This window comes from Strigops habroptila, chromosome 11 (genome assembly GCF_004027225.2).
Source record: "Strigops habroptila isolate Jane chromosome 11, bStrHab1.2.pri, whole genome shotgun sequence".
Taxonomy (NCBI): domain Eukaryota; kingdom Metazoa; phylum Chordata; class Aves; order Psittaciformes; family Psittacidae; genus Strigops; species Strigops habroptila.
This window is the reverse complement of record NC_046360.1, coordinates 24,957,815-24,971,314: the sequence shown is the minus strand read 5'-3', so window position 1 is coordinate 24,971,314 and position 13,500 is coordinate 24,957,815. Positions and strand designations below refer to the sequence as shown.

General features: G+C 35.5%; 1 protein-coding gene across 17 annotated transcripts in view; it reads left to right on the top strand.

Moving 5' to 3' along the window:
- ERC2 (ELKS/RAB6-interacting/CAST family member 2) overlaps positions 1-13,500 on the top strand; it is a 488,016-nt gene that overhangs the window by 425,910 nt on the left and 48,606 nt on the right. For all 17 annotated transcript variants that reach the window (XR_003993765.1, XR_003993764.1, XR_003993761.1 and 14 more), the window contains one exon: positions 1,805-1,995. The gene's annotated coding sequence lies outside the window, so the exon portion shown is untranslated. The remainder of the gene's footprint in view (positions 1-1,804; positions 1,996-13,500) is intronic.

Below are 13,500 nucleotides of genomic sequence, written 5' to 3'. Positions count from 1 at the left end.
AAAGGGAAAGAAAAAGACTTCAGAAAGCAAAGGTGAAATAGGAAGAGAGGTAGAGAAGTACAGGAGGAAGCAAAGGAAACCATACTGAAGAAAAGAAAGTGGGACAAAGTATTATATGGCCTCCTTTCTTGCTTGCATTTGGCAAGTAATGTGTAGATATGATTTGTTCACAAATGTGTTAGTATTTTTAATAATAGAAATATACAAGACAGACATTTAGAAGTTCTTATGAAGTAATCTTGTTCATGTAATACAAAATAGATCTGTAAGCATTTCATCTAGGCAATATCAGCTTAAAGACTTGTGGTTCTGCTGCTCCTTCTCTGTTTGTACTTCAAAATTAATTGAAAGCCTCATTGTTTTGTTTAAACTGTGAAAGCTTCCAAGGTCAATGAGTGAGGTAATTGACCTGCCTGTTGTAGGACAAAAATATGTATGTTAAATTGCATAATTAGTTTTAATTACATAATTATGGTGTTTAATGTGGGCGGGTCAAAGAAGTCATGGCAAGAAACACAAAAATAAGCAACACAATTTAATTCTGTGTTTCTCTGGGTTTTAAAAAAAAAGGGTCCACTGTGATCTATCCTTGACCTTGGATATTTGATGATTACAGCAAATAATATATTGCTGTTATACTTTTTGGAATCATAGAGACACCTTTGTAAATGACTAAGTGACTTTACCAAAGACTTCATTTAGATTTAGAGTACACAAAAGTTAATCAACAGTGGGAACTCAACTGACAGCAATTTAATCTGATTGGGTAAGGTAATTACATGATTACCAGGAGTGTTTATATATGGACAAGAATATTTTTATTGGAAAAAAACCCCTAATTGCTTTCTTACTGAGAAGAGTAAAAACCAAACAAATTTGTTGTCACAGGTTAAGAGGACATCCTTCGTTCCTTGAAATAGCTTCTTTTCATGTTTTAGCGACAAAATGGACTCATAATTCTTTGCACATTTGCAGTGGGATTTTGTTATGAGTTCCTGTTTCTAAACTGGAAATAATGATATCATTAACTTGTTTTGTTTAAGAAGCTCATTGCTTACACATTAAGTGGGTGATAGCCTAAAGATGTCATGATGCTTGTAATTCATGATCTCTCTTACTGTGTGTAAACACTGTTGCTTAAATACAGGTTGATTTCACTAAACTTAAACCTAAAGGTCCATTATCCTAATGGATATTTCTGGGAAGGAGAGCGTTATTTGTTTTTCTGTGATGGTAGATAAAAGGTGGTGTTCCTAAATGCTAGAAGAAAAAGTCTCACTTTAGGTTCTCTGAATGGTCCTTTAAAAAATGCTCTTTCAGTCTATTGACAATGAAGGGAGTGTTGGGAGATGAATCTTCGTTAACAAACATTAACCTCAGTGCATATTTCCCTAAAGTGCGCTACAGGGTAGAATCCCATTTGGCCAATAAATAGTGGCTTGCTCCAAAGCCTGTTTAAGTAATGGGCCAGGCCTTGGCACTCTGAACAGTTGTGCTAGATACCAAAAAATGATATGGAAGCTTATGAGTAGTAACTTGATATCTCATCAGTATCTGTTGAACACACTCTGCCAATGGAAATGGGATACAATCCTTTAATGGCTAACTGCTAAGGAATTAAACAGTTTATGAACTAAATGTTACATAAGAAATAATTGAATTTTTGAAATTAACTATATAATTACGGGAAGACGTTCTGTGATACATTCCATGTTTTAAAAATAATTTGTTCTCCCTTTTGCTATTTTTTCCCTAAATACGTTCTTAAAAAAAATTACAATTTTGAATTGTTTTTCTAAACCAGATGATCCAGTCACTGTTGGAGGCACATAGCCACGGCAAAATCTCATGCTGTACATTGATCACCTGTCCAACCTTTGCCTAGAGTGTGATCCCCAGTTCCTTCAAGAGATCCATCTTTACCTGTCTATAAGGAAGAAGAGGAGGAGGGAGACATCTGGGATATTCAAGTATCAAAGTTTAACACCAGAGCAGGTTGAATCTCCATTTATATTATTCTCTATATATGTTGCTAGTATTGAGTTGGATATTTGGCTGAAGATTTTTTCAGTAATTTTATAGTACGGTCTGAAGTTTTACCAGCATTAAAGCATTTTTATTTAGACTTCTCACTTACCAAAACTACACATGCATTTTTCATAGTTCCATGCTGTGAAATTGAATCCAAAGTCATTCTGGTATTTAGGAAGTTAGCTAATACTGAGCATGCCTGGCAGATTGGACCTGTCTCTTGCACGTGTGCTGACCACAAAGACCAAAATGGCTTGTTTAAAACTGTTCAGTCTACTGTAGTTGTACCATTACGTATTTAGCACATGCAACTAAATTCACAGCAAATACACTAATTTTCCTTCACTTGCTTCAGGCAAGTTAAACTTGCTTCTTACTCTTCCTCTTCCATTTCCAAGAGGACTTTGATATCCACAGAACAGACAAGGTTTCACTTACTGTCCTAAGGACTGCCCCTTTAGGAGTCTAGCACAGCCCACACACAATCCTGGAATATGTCCAACTTGTTCTTTGAGCAGAATGTGAACCTCTGACCTTCTAGGCCTCCGGCAAGAGTGCTGCCTACTGAGCCACCAATACCCAGGCCATCAATAAGTTTTAAATGCCAGTTGCAGACTTCACAGAGATAATGACTTCAGTGTGTAAAGGTTTTGTTGTGGAGGCTGCAGTCTCACATATGGCGTGACAGAGTAAATACGCTAAAACCATAGAGAGCTGTTGCATAACTTGCCTTGATATAGCAGTTTTTGTAATATGTTTTAAGGCATGGAGTATTATTTAAAGGGACCCTCTTATGTAGACTTAGGCACAAAATGAAGCTATTATATAAAGAATGTTTAGCAAAAACAGAAATATGTCCATGAAATTGTTGGAGTGGGAATTTCAGGGTAACCTTGCTTGGATTTAAACAGTCGCCTGCATGATATTGCACTGTTGTGCTAGGGAATGAGAACCAGCAAATGAAAATACTATGAATTGAAAATCAGAAACTGAAACTGAGAAGAATTAAGATATTAGAAGTCTATTACTATTGTTACAACTTCCTAAAAATCTTAACATATTCTTAAAAAGATGAGATTAAAAAATAAATTCCAATTTAGTAATTCAAAGCATTTATTTACACAAATAAATAAATATGTTTGCATTTTAATATTATTTTTAACCTGCTCTCAAGTTCTTGTATTTTATATACTTATAAGCAAAACTAATATGAAATGGACTTTAAGGTTTTGACACATTCCAGTTTTATTGATGACACATTCCAGATTTATTTATTTAAAATTTAAAAGCATGCAAAAGACATGTTGATGTTTGCAAAATTCAAATTTATAAATGTGATTACACAGAATGTTATTTATAGACTTGGATCAAGAAGGGAAACATAACCAGAGTCAAGCTAGGACTTATATTATGGAAAGCCTGTTAGATAAATTGCGCAAACCTCCTATGGAGCAAAGGCCAGGAACCCAGGACTCCTTTTCCCAGCTGAGTGCCCAAATCATTAGGCTACAGACTCTTGCTCCCTCTTGTGTTCTTTCTCTGGCCCAATGAATCTTGAATTATTTTCTGTACATTGATACAGCTTCAACATGTGAGCTTTTACGTATCCCTGCCCTCATCCCAGCATTTAACACAGCCTGTGGCCCGCTGATTAAAACATTCTGCTAAAAGACATTGCTTTGAGTCCTCAACTGAAAACGGATTTGGACCTGGGGGTTTTGCTTCTGGGATGGGTATTCCTGCTCCTGGACTAGGAATGGCTGCTGCTCATGTACCATTTTAGAAAGAAATAGCACCTGAAGAATTTTGTAGGGAACCCACCTGGTTGGTGTTTATTAGGCTGGCTTTGAGAAGACCTGTTGGATCAAACTCTTCAGATCATCTGTGCAGGGGTGGGCTTCATTTCTAGATCCAAGTCAGGCTCAGACATAAGCTGTGCAGTGAGATATTCAGTGCTGGCCGGGTAGGTAGACTCTTGCCATGCACAGAGATACAGCTCCTCTGTCTTGCCTATTTTACCATCAAAAAGTGTATTGTCTTCAGAGGATAGACATCTCCAGGATGAGATAGGGACCTTGAGGATCACTGTTTTGGCTGGAGGTGCCTAAATTCTCCTCATGTCCCATTTTGAATTCCATATTTTTAGGCCTGTAATTAGTTTATTTTAATTTAACAGCTCCTTTGAACGTAGGACTGAAGGATTTTACGAACCTGTTTTTCAAACAGTTTTAAAGTTAACTTCTAAACAGTGTATTATAATTAAACAAGGAAGAATTTGTGGTTTGAAAGTGAATTGACAGTTGTGAACCATAGACAAACACAGTGCATTTTGAATCTAAAAGTGAAATTGCTTTAAATGTGTTAAAGCTTTTCAGTTCTGTAGAGCAGTGCGTATTAGATCTGAACTCAGGAATAATCAACTAAATGAACTGCATTGCAGTTATAAAACAAATGTTTATCAAAATTCCTAGGCTATCATTTTAATTTTTTCAATATGTATGTTTTTATTAAGTCCTGCAGTGCAGATCCTTATTCATGCATTCATCTGCCTCAGTGGAACTATTCTGCTAAGTCAATGTCTAAGCTCAACTAGGATGAATCTGGTTTTCTTTTTAATAGAAATGCTAATTTTGAAAATGACATCTTTGAATTATTTTTAGTATGAAGCGCTACAGACAGTATAAAATTAGCACTGTAGATTTCCTTGACAGTTCTTTTATTATTGTTTCTACCTGTTTAAAACACCAGAGGAATAATATGGTTCATTACACATTACTTTTCTGGCAGTAGATGTATCACCTAGTTTGATATCCAAATGTGAACTGTTGCTGCTTTATAGTATGGAAAATTGGGGGTGTTGGAGGTGGGAATAGAAACTTATATTCATGACAGGCTGTTGCTTTTAAAGACAAGTCTTTTTGTGCCTCACTAGTGTCTATCTGCATTGCAATGGAGCTTTTTATATAGTAGGATAGCGCTCAGCAGAAGTAGGAAGGATGCAATCCATATCCTGGTTATTGACTGGGTGGATTTATGTACAGTTCATTTGGTAGCATTTATGTTTCCACATACACGACTTTCACTGTCTCATAATCCGTCTTTAGAAGGGCTACCATGTGCACAATTTAATGCTATCTCCCTTTCACAGCGAACAGAAATTAAATTGATACAGAATCTAAGTTAACACCATGTTAATGATTTTATGTGCATGGGGACCTACTAGTGTAGAGAACTGCTTAGCACAGTGTTGTCTTGATTGTTCTAGAGAAGTGGGTGTTAGTATGTTAAAGGAGGTGCCTAGATACAAGTGTTAGGAATTTGGGATAAATAGCTAAAAAAACCCCGCTGTTATAACCCACATAATGACAGAGAAGGATAGAGAGGACTTAAAGAAAACTGGAATTGGAAAATTGAGTAGGAGAGCAATGAAACAGAAACATTTCTACAGAAGGGAAAATTTTTAAATGACAGTTGTTGATAGAGGGGTAAACTTTGGAGGTAAGTAGAGGTCTTCAAAAATGAATTTTGTAGAACTATGGATAAACTATATTATGTGATTTTAGTTGGTTTGAATCGGTGTAATTTGGGAAGCCCTGCATAAGGTAGTTATAATCATTAAAAGTTGTGATCAATAAGCATCTTGATAGAGTCAGGAAATAGTCAAATGTAAGAAAAGCTATAGAAATGAAAAACAGACTTGTGGTTCATATCACAGGAAAATTAGTATTTAACTTGGGAACAGCATATTTTCAAGATTACTGATAGGAAGGTAAAAGGAAATCACAATGAAGATGTTTCATAGGTTAGTTAAAGCTCAGACTAAAGGCCTTATCCTTCCAGGTAAAACTGTCAACTGCATTGTCAGTTAGCAAAAAAAAAAAAAAAGTAATATGAATGCTGTTGTGTTTCCAGTTGATTAATTTTAGATGAGAAATAGTTTAATTTTATGGCTTATTTTGTTATTTTTATTTTATAAGAGAGGTTTGTTGATGGATGATTAGTAGCAATGATTCACCAGCCTTAAATCACTTGATATCTTGAACAGGAAAAGATTGTGTGGCCTGGCCTCACTGTCCTGTCTTTAGTATTGCCACAAAGAAAAAAAAAGACTGTTTACAAATGTCTGAAAGGTATTTGCATGTGCTCTTGGAAATACTGAAGCTGCTAGGGAATTTTCCAAGTGAACAGTTTTTGATAGAAATTGTTGCTTTATCAAACCTGAGAACTCTCATGTCAAGGGTAGTTTAAAGAAACTTCATCTAGGAAGCTTTAATTTCAAATAGCAAACTAATTTATTGAAAATGGAACCGCTCAACAAGAAACTTTGAGAGAAATCTGCATTACAATACCCAGAACCTAATAGTTAGGGCATTATCCTTTTAGACATGTGACTTTGGTTCAATTTCCTTTTCTAAATCCAGCTGAATAGAGACTTAAACCCAGTTGAATATCTAATGCATCCAAGGCAACTGTCATTACCATTGGACTATTGTCTGTAATAGGTTGGGTATCTCTGCTTTTGTAGAAATTGTGAAAGGATTTGTCCTAATACTAACAAGACCTTTCTGAAATCTCCAGAAAGGCTAGGAAAGAACCTTTGTGCCTGGTTTTATTCATAACCCCCAGGCTCTGAAGAAATGCCTGTAATAATCATTATTTTATTTATTCATACCAGGCAACATTTATTAATCTGGACTCTAAATCTCAATCTCAGATTCTATATAGATCTGTCTTTCCACGCCTCTGGTGAGTCCTGTCAGCTGTCTCAGGTTTTTCTGTTTTTTCTATATCCATACTTTCAACAGTTCTACCAAATTACCCTAGAAGTAGTACTTGGGATATGACACCAATGAATTTAATGGCATTTTCAATATAGGTTTCTATCTCTGTTTTTGCATGTTATACTTTATTATGACATGGTAAACGCAGTGGTGATCACTGTTTCTAGTTGAAATGTGCACCTACTGAAAAAAAAAATAATTCCAAAACCTGTTGTAAGTAATTTGATTGTGGTTGGGACATTATTTGGGAAAATGCAGTCAATGATGGATTCCATGGAACTACAGGAATCAGGATTGTTTTGTGCCCTGTCAGTGTGTAGGTATTCTTCTGAGATTACCAGAAGGGATCAGTTACCTTGGTAATGTGTCCACCAATATTTATTGTGTCTATTTCTTTACACAGCCTAACAAACATTCATCATGTAGGAATGTTGGTCATGATCAACTTGAGCTGAATTTAAATCGATGACCTAAAGGTTAAAGTCTCTGTATCCCATTACCTCTTCCTTGGGCTGTCCAGTCCCCCTACAACTGGGTTTAACACCATTTTTAGGTTATCAGTGTCTTTGGAGGATGAGCAGTGTTTAGAAGTGTTGATCTGACAAATACCATCGGTGTCCTGTTAAAAAAAATGAAATAAAAAAACCAATATGACTTTCGCAGCTTGTCAATTCTTGATGAAGAAGGTTCTGAACAAGTATTCAGATGCTGGACTAATAACTTAACCAGCCTGTTAGATAGCTTTAATCCAGTCATATGGGAACATAATGCAGTGTAGCAGCCCAGTGAAACATGAAACTATGAGAACAGCTGAATAAATTTAAACACATTTTTGAACATTCTAACCTTTGTCATAAAATCTGATAATATAGAAGAAAAACTAATAGCACTTTCTTTTGGTTTTGTTATTCTGTACAGTAGTTGAGAAGACTTAGTATTTCTTGTGGTCGCTGACTTTAAAGTAGTGACAATTCTTAACACTACTTTTTGCCCCATATGAAGTCTATTCTTTCTCACTCATTAAGGAATGAACCTGGTTTCTGTTTTATTCAATATTGTATATACATCTCACCCATAAATATTTAAACTAAGTAAATATAGAATCTTAAACATGGAATATGGTTTCATTCTAAACTGGTGGCTGTGGGGGAAGGTAAAAATATTTTATTCAAAGACAAGTGGTCTCTTTGGAAGAGGGGGAAAAAAAAAGCTTTGCCTAAAAATTGGATAGACTTGTGCTTCCTGTAGGGCAGCAAACTTTTTACCAGATTATACCTGTAAAGGATGTATAAGAAGGGGTTTGCAAATACTTCAAAAACACATGGCTAGTATTCAGCCCCTATATCTGGGGCTAATTTAATCCTCCTTCTCCATTCAAAGTGCCTCACTCCTGCCTACAAATGCAGAACAGCTTCCCTGGTAATTTTCTTTCTTGGAAGTACCGTCATTTTATTCCTAACTGGGAATAGCATGAAATGGAAATACAGTTATGATTCTACTTAAAAACAAACACCAAACAAAATAAAAGCAGGGATGATCCAAAAGATAGTTCCATAACAAATTGTTGCAGAAAAATGCAGAAATATGAAGCATATTGAAAAGTACACAACTGACATTTTCTCCAGGAAGATTCCCTTTAGCAAACTGATTTTTGGAAGCAGCACAATATGGCATACCTAGACTACTTACTTAATTTTGGCTTCATTGCCAGTCCAACCTGGTAATACAAGTTCATGGTTTTAATTTGATCCATACGAGTGAAGTTCAATACATGTCTAAGTGTGCAACAGGTCTAGATCCTATTCATAAGATACGATTAACAGAGTTGTAAAAATAAAGTTTTAGTAAACTGAATATAATGAATAGTGGGCATTTGTGCTTTACAATGTTATGGCTCTGTGACTCTTCCATGCATATTCTTTACGCTTCTTCCATATATATATTGTAGAGTCTGAAATGCTGAGGGATACTGAAGGTTACATCCTGAGGCACAGTCCTTCTGAGGCTTTCTTGAAAAAAAGACAAACTCTTTGTTTTATTTTGGAGTCTGTGGTTCAGACTGAAGCTTGTGTAGGTACCTAATGGGTTGGACCAGCCCCTTCAATAAAGTCTGGATCCTTTTGTGGGTAGTACGTCTTTGAAACATAAAATAAGCTTTGGTTATAAAAGGTGTCTTCTATAAACAAAGACAGTCACAAAAACTTCATATTTACGAGGCAAATCAGACCAAACCTCAAAACAGAAATGGAAAGTAGAGAATATTTTACAGTGCATTACAGAGACATCATTAACTGATCAATATGAATGTCCTTTGTTGAATCTGATGAGGTCACAGAATTGATTTTAAAGGGGAGACAAAAATGCACCCTTTATTTTAATTGATTTTTATGTGTACACCAAGTACCTGAACTGGACCAGTGGTAAAGACTGCTTTAGCTAAGTTTACTATTGCTTCTCATTTTTGTTTTGTGGGGCTTTTTATTTGGTTGTTTGGGGTTTTTTTTCCCTATCAAATAGAAAAAGGAGATGTGAGAGAACATAAAATGGCTTAATCCCCATTCTTGTCAGAACAAGAGGGTAGAACAGTATTTTCAAGATTCAGTGGCTATTAATGTTAAACCTATGTTCATGGAAATCAATGGCAAAAGCCTTATTGGTTTCTAAAAGAAAGATTGGGATATGTTAGTTTTGCCCTCTGTAATTAGGCATAATGAAGATATATTTTTTTAATATACTTTTAATATAGTAGTTTTTTAACAGCTTGGTCTAGAGCTATTCTTTCAAGCTCTGCTGGTTGAAGTGTTACAGTAATGAATCCTAAACTCAGTGTTTTGTAAGAGTGTGGCTTTGTTCTCCTGTGCACACTGACAGATATAGGGAGAATAAAAACTTGCTTTTGTCTTAGATCAATACTGTAATGAAAATGCAAATACTTGTGTATGTTACCACAGCTCCCGTAGAAGCACCATTCACGTATTATTGGGGTGGTTTTTTTTCACCACTTTAATTATCTGTACCAGCCCACTAATTCAGTCTGTGTTGGCACAGAGCCTTCATTGTGGAAAATCAAGACAGAAGGAAATGTCCTGTCATGTCTCCTTGTGCTTTTATTTCCCATCTCTTCAAACTGTGCTCCTCCTGAAATTTTCCACTTCAGCTATGCAGTTAGTCTAAGTACTTCCTTTTAGTAAATTTGTTAAGTGAATGTAGACCTCTGAGCTCCAGGTACCATTTCCATATGAACATAACCTCTTATTCTCTTTGTGGGCATCTTAACTCTGCTGTGCAGAATGAAGTACAGCCCCTGTGTCTGTAGTTGTAATATACTTCATTAATTTCCAGAAGACAATAACTTGCTTTATTCCCATTTTCTAAGGATTAATTATACTCAGAAAAAGCACTGAAATAGCAAACAGAAAAGGAAACCAGATGTTGTAGTTACTTAACCAGTGTTATTTGCAGACAAATATTTAAGCTATGTGATTTAATTTTTTTTCTGGAACCTTTGGGAGCTGGCTACTGAGTGAACAAGACATCCAAAGTACATATGAAAATATAATTTACCTGATAGTATCATTCTTTTACCTAACTATTGCAGGTAAATACTTTATCAGTTCCCAGCCAACAAATTTGCAAAAGTATTTGATTAGAATAGGAACAATCCCCAAGGCATAATGTGTACAGAGTCATAATTCACAAATAGGCTTTTGTTGCATAATGCACAGTCGCACATTTCCAACAGATTCAGTTTTCTGTGTGCTAATGAAATGGTACAGTGATAAACCTCTGTGCAAATTTGTTTTTTCTTGTAGATGCAGAAGCTAAATTAATGCCTGTTTAAAACAAGCAAGTGAATTCATCATCTGAACACAAATAATTTAAATGTGTATTAGTGAGAGCAAGCTTCACTTCTGGAAATAGTGTTTTGCAAAGCAGACATATACAATCTCTTATAAACATGGTTGGTAAGGCAGTTAAAGACATATTTAAAAGTTAGCATGTGTTCCTAAAACTGTTTCTATCTGTTTTTCATGTTTTCATGTTTCACTAATTTTCACGTTTAGTAGCTGTAAGAGTTGTAGGACATAGTTCTAAAGTATAGAAGCTTCCTGTTCTAGGCATTATAGGACAAACAAATATATCGGTTTGTATTGTCCCTTTCATCATTTCTATACTCTTGACATCACAGAGATCCTGAACTGTGGCATCTCCCCATATTTACCTTCCAGCTGTCTTCCTGAGCACCTAGAACTTGTCTTCTGGCAACCACTCCTGTCAATAAGGCACAATGTGCCTTATTTCACTAAAAGAAATGATCTCGATGAAAAATGTTGCAATATTCAGGTTACTAATATCTCAGCACTAGTACGGATATGCCTCATATTCAGCTTTGGCTACCTAATTCAAGGAAGCACCTTATCCTTATTTCATCTGTTTTGCTCTTTTAACATTTTTCATCCAGCAGTTCAATGTCTCCTTTCTTATAGCCCCTAGTGGCTCTTCATTCTCTTATGTGGTCTTTCTGCTGTTCTCCCCTTTCCCTCTACAACCTTTTCCAGCTGCAATTTTCCTTCCAGGCTTTCAGCTTAATTTAATTTATTTTCAAGCCTATCTCCAGCCTCTTTTCCCTTCTTTCCTCTTTCTTTATTAATAACCAGCAGGCTCTTCAAAACTCTCTTTTTCCAAACTTAAACCCCCACTTTTGCAGGTTATGTCCCCCATCTCCTGCCTCTTCAACTTTTTCCTGCTGTTTTCCAGTGGCACAAAAGTTTTGTAACAGTTGTGTTACAGTAATTTTTATTGTTCTGGTCTGGCCTTAGAATTTCCTGTTAGTTGGTCCATGCAAGGGCTCAACCTGGTGGACTTTGCACTGAGCATAGTCAGAGAAAAAAAAAGTATGTAGTTTCTGTCACCAGAAATGATGATAATCTGTTCCTCTTTCTATAATACCATTTCCTGTTTATAACAACCTATTATTGCTGACAGTTTTTTGCAAAGGGGCATCATTCTTAAATTTATATTCATCCTAAGAAGTTTGTGCATTTTTTTTACTATATGCAAGATTTGTTTGCGTTGTGTAACTATTTCCCTTGTCTACATGTAATTTGCAGAAAGTGATGATAAATGTTAAACGGTTCTTGTAAAACAGTTAAATTGTCTGTTTCAAAACTTAGTAAAACATTGATGTTTTCATTAGATCCCAGCACTGAGGAATGTCCGGCTTTCATCATAACAGAGTTGTTTAGTTCCATGTAAATCTAAATACTCTGCCCTTGGGAGATATCTTACTGTCACCTGCTCCTAAATTGAAAATTATTTGTTCAGCCAAAGGTGGGTTGTTTGGCTGTGGTTTTTTTTTAAGGAATTTTTTTTCTTTTTCTTTAACAGACATCTTTGATGTGGAACAGAATCCCTTCAATATAAAATAAATCAAAGCCTGAGATGCTATTAAACTACCCTTTTGTTTAAATATATCCAGTTCTAGATAACCAAAACCTGTTCCTTCCTGCCCTTGTTCTCTCTTTCTCTATTAAACAGATGTGTAGATTTTCAGACAAAGAGTTCTATTGGCCACATCATAAGCTCCTAATCACTAGCACTTTATCGATGAATAAAAATGTAATACTGGGTAAACTTATTTAGAACACATTCTCAGTAGAAATGGCTAAAAATGGTTATCATGAATAACAAAAGTGCAGCAGCCAAAGGCAGTAAGTTAATGTCATTCAGCATAAAATAAATCAAAAAGCTGAATGTTTCTGATCTCACCTAAACAACTAAAAAAATCAATTTAACTCATGTCGAAAACCCTTAAAACTGTATAGCACAAATACTGACTTGATTTAATTGTTTGTAAATAAGAACTGTTGTCACATTCCCCAAGCTGTGTTTGGCTTATGCCTAAAGAAAAGCTCTTTTTTTTTAATTTTTTTTTTTTTTAATAATGCTCTGTTTTATCTTTAAGAAGCATGCAGATCATACATATGTAGGGCCAAATCAGATTTTGCTTGAAAGGAACGAAGGAATGCATAAATAAATGCATTAGTACCTAGTTGAAACATACTGTTTTGAATTCTGTAGGGCTGTTTTTAAATAATGACTGAAAATATTTCCAAGTAAGTTCTTCCAGTAGATACGGTTCTTCAGGATTAAAAGTTTACAGGATACATCTTAAAACAGCAAAGAATGTGTGCAGGTATTTTTAATATCTGGGAATATTCTGTCCAGGAACCTATGGAAGAACAAGAATTGTCATCTTACCCCAATCATTCTCGTCAGCGGATGGCAAGGTACTGCACAGCACTATATATTCGTGTCCTCCTCAACTCCATCAAAAGAAAAAGCTTCCAGGCCCAGTCTACAAAACTGGCCTCTTAAATACATTTCTGGTATGTCGTACATGACATTACATCAAGCTTTGAATCTCCTTGGTATCTCCTGTATTTGTGCATTCTGTCTCCAGATCTCTTCCCTTGTGACAGACTACTTAAGAATGCCACATGTACGATATGACTATTATAATCTTAGCCTCATAGTCTGCACAGAGGAATTTCTTGAACATATGTCCTTTTCTTATAAAACGTGAAAATTGCAGATAGATGGAGAAAAATGGTTCCATGCTGTTCCTTTCTTTGCTGTCATCAGCATGTTTCAGTCATTTGGTCTCTGAGTTTTTCCAGTGATACAG